Source organism: Cryptomeria japonica, unplaced genomic scaffold (genome assembly GCF_030272615.1).
Source record: "Cryptomeria japonica unplaced genomic scaffold, Sugi_1.0 HiC_scaffold_323, whole genome shotgun sequence".
Taxonomy (NCBI): Eukaryota; Viridiplantae; Streptophyta; class Pinopsida; order Cupressales; family Cupressaceae; genus Cryptomeria; species Cryptomeria japonica.
Window position 1 is genome coordinate 102,501 of NW_026729145.1, and position 3,723 is coordinate 106,223.

Consider the following 3,723-nt stretch of genomic DNA (forward strand, 5'->3'; position numbering starts at 1 on the left):
TGCGCGCTCGGTGTCGCCCCCGCGCGCGCGGTAGTGCGGGCAGCGCACCCCGGCCCGGCCCGGCCCCGACGAGAACGCAAACGGGCAAAAGGTTTATTCAAATAGCATTGCGACGCCCGGCGAAAAACTAAAAAAGGGTGCAACACCGGGACTTCCCGGGAGGTCACCCATCCCAGTACTACTCCGGCCCAAGCGCGCTTAACTGCGGAGTTCTGATGGGATCCGGTGCACTAACGCTGGTATGATCGCACCCGTTATGAGCTTGTCGCAGTGTGTACTTAGCAAACCGCGACCCACGTGCGAATCCACCCCGGCCACCCACCCCCGTCGAGGTGCACACCCTCCCTCGCGAAGTGCGCCCCGTTCGCCAAGTGTGAGCCCTGCCCGGGTGCGCGCACCTTGCTAGGGCGTCGGGTGTGCACCCGGCCCGGCCTACGTGCGTGCACCTGGACGGGGCGTCGTGTGCGTGCAGTGTCCCGTCTGCAACGCGGTGCCCACACACCACCTCGGGCGCAACGACCTGCGCTCACATGTGGGCCGAGTGCACCTTGGTGCATGTTCGGGGCGCCTCGGGTGCACGCTCGATCTTGCCCCGGTGCACCAAGGCGCTCGGTTTGCCCCGGGTGCGCACTTGGTGCAAGGTGGGCACCCAAAATAGGGATCAAGCACCAAAACACAAGTTTCGGGATGCAAAATGGGACCCAAGGACCACAAATGCGTTCCAAGACCCATGATGGGTCCACGAGAACAAAAATGTGTTCCGAGACTTAATAAACAAATATTGGGTTTTAGGAGAAGAAACATGCTCTGATGCCCAAAACGAGAATCGACCCCGAAAAGGCCACAGGCCAAAAGTGGGATGCGAGACAAAAAAAAATGGGACCCGAGGACCAAAATTGGGTTCCCAGGTCGAAGACAGGGCAACCGGACAAGAAACGACCTCTAAGGCTCGAAATGAGTCCCGACGACTAAAACTTGACAAGAAGCACCCATCAGGCACCCAACTCGACACCCATGGGATGCCGACCCACCCGGGCTTCCACCTAGCACACCTTGGCACCCACCCACCCTCGCACCCAACCTCGCACCCAACTTAGCACCTTTGAACCCACATTGGCACTCACCCTGACCCTGGCACCTTGGAACCCACATTGGCACTCACCTTGACCCTGGCACCCACCTTTGCACTCACCTTGGGACCCACCCTGGCTCCCACCTCGGCACCCACCCAGACACCCACCTTGGTTCCTTGGCACCCACCTTGGATCCTTGGCACCCACCCCGACACCCACCTTGGCACGCAACTTGGCTACTTGCCACCCACCTTGGCTCCTTGACGCCCACCCCGACAACCACCCCGTGACCTACCCTGGCTAGGGTTGGTGCACACCCACCCTGGTGCCCACCTTGGCACCCACCCCATGACCCACCTTGGCACGCACCTTAGTACCCACCCCGTTACCCACCCTAGGACCCACCCCGTGACCCACCTTGGCCAGGGTGGGTGCCTTGGTGCGCACAACTTGCCTGGGCTGCACACCAGGGCGGGCTCAAGATGGCACCCGCGTTCCGTTTTTTTCACTATCTTTCAAAACGGAAATTTTAAAATCTCGTTTTTTTTTTTTTTTTGCCTTTTCTGGAAATTAGTGAAGGCAGCGCATCAAAGGTGCGCAATGCTGGTGCGAACCCGGGAGCGCTCCGATGTGTGCTCCAAGGTGCGGCGTGCACGAAGTCCGAGCCCGGCTTGCCCCGGGTGCGCACCTCGCGTGCACCTTCGCCGGGGTGAGCACCTTGGCTGGGTTGCGCGCCCTGGTGCGCACCAAGGAGCGCTCTGAAGTGTGCTCCAAGGTGCGGCGTGCACGAAGTCGGAGCTCGGTTTGCCCCGGGTGTGCACCTCGGGTGCGCACCTCGCGTGCACCTTCGCTGCGGTGGGCACCTTGGCTGGGTTGCGCGCCTTGGTGGGCACCATGCAGTGCACGAAGTCGGAGCCCGGTTTGCCCCGGGCGCGCACCTCCGCCAGGGTGGGCACCTTGGTGCGCACAACTTGCCTGGGCTGCGCACCAGGAAGGGCTCAAGATGGCACCCGCGTTCCGTTTTTTTCACTATCTTTCAGAACGGAAATTTTAAAATATCGTTTTTTTTTGCCTTTTCTGGAAATTAGTGAAGGCAGCGCATCAAAGGTGCGCAACGCTGGTGCGAACCTGGGAGCGCTCCGATGTGTGCTCCAAGGTGCGGCGTGCACGAAGTCGGAGCCCGGTTTGCCCCGGGTGCGCCCTGGTGGGCACCATGGTGCGCACCAAGGAGCGCTCCGAAGTGTGCTCCAAGGTGCGGCCTGCACGAAGTCGGAGCCCGGTTTGCCCCGGGCGTGCACCGCGGGTGGGCACCTTGGTGCGCATGCCTTGCCTGGGCTGCGCACCAGGGCGGGCTCAAGATGGCACCCGCGTTCCGTTTTTTTCACTATCTTTCAAAACGGAAATTTTAAAATCTCATTTTTTTTTGCCTTTTCTGGAAATTAGTGAAGGCAGCGCATCAAAGGTGCGCACCTCGCTGCCCACCACGGTGCGCAACGCCGGTGGGCACCCGGGAGTGCTTCGAAGTGTGCTCCAAGGTGCTGCGTGCACGTTGTCGGAGCCCGGTTTGCCCCGGGTGCGCACCTCGCGTGCACCTTCGTCGGGGTGGGCACCTTGGCTGGGTTTGCCCCGGCTGCGCTCCGAAGCGGGGTTATTGGAGCGCCGCCTCTTTTTTTGTCGGAGCGTTTGGTGGGGTTTCTCGCATTGGCTCTTCCCAGGCCCGGTTGCCACCCTGGCGCGCACGAAGTCGGAAGTAGGGTTAATTGCCCGGGTGCGCACCTTTGCCAGGGTGGGCACCTTACCTGGGCTGTGCACCAGGGCGGGCTCAAGATGGCACCCGCGTTCCATTTTTTTCACTATCTTTCAAAACGGAAATTTTAAAATCTCCTCTTTTTTTTGCCTTTTCTGGAAATTAGTGAAGGCAGCGCATCAAAGGTGCGCACCTCGCTGCCCACCTTGGTGTGCTCTGAGGTGCGCACCCGGGAGCGCTACGAAGTGTGCTCCAAGGTGCGGCGTGCACGTTGTCGGAGCCCGGTTTGCCCCGGGTGCGCACCTCGCCTGCACCTTGGCCGGGGTGGGCACCCTGGCTGGGTTTGCCCAGGGTGCGCTCCGAAGCGGGGTTACTGGAGCGCCCCCTCTTTTTTTGTCAGAGCGTTTGGTGGGGTTTCTCGCATTGGCTCTTCCCAGGCCCGGTTGTTGGGTGCGCTCCCACCCTGGCGCGCGCGAAGTTGGAAGTTGGGTTAATTGCCCGGGCGCGCACCTTCGCCAGGGTGGGCACCTTGGTGCGCACACCTTGGCTGGGCTGCGCACCAGGGCGGGCTCAAGATGGCACCAGCATTCCCTTTTTCTCACTATCTTTCAAAACGGAAATTTTAAAATCTCGTTTTCTTTTGCCTTTTATGGAAATTAGTGAAGGCATCGCATCAAAGGTGCGCACCTCGCTGCCCACCTTGGTGTGCTCCGAGGTGCCCACCACGGTGCGCTCCGAGGTGCCCACCACGGTGCGCAACGCCGGTGCGAACCCGGGAGCGCCCCGATGTGTGCTCCAAGGTGCGGCGTGCACGAAGCCGGACCCCGGTTTGCCCCGGGTGCGCACCTCGCGTGCACCTTGGTGCGCACACCTTGGCTGGGTTGCGCGGCCTGGTGGGCACCA

The 3,723-nt window shown here is 61.3% G+C and overlaps 1 non-coding gene across 1 annotated transcript; it reads right to left on the bottom strand.

Moving 5' to 3' along the window:
- Positions 1–134: 134 nt before the first annotated feature.
- On the bottom strand, positions 135–253 carry LOC131870363 (5S ribosomal RNA). The gene has a single exon (XR_009368675.1). It is a non-coding gene; the product is annotated as a 5S ribosomal RNA (ribosomal RNA).
- Positions 254–3,723: the final 3,470 nt, after the last annotated feature.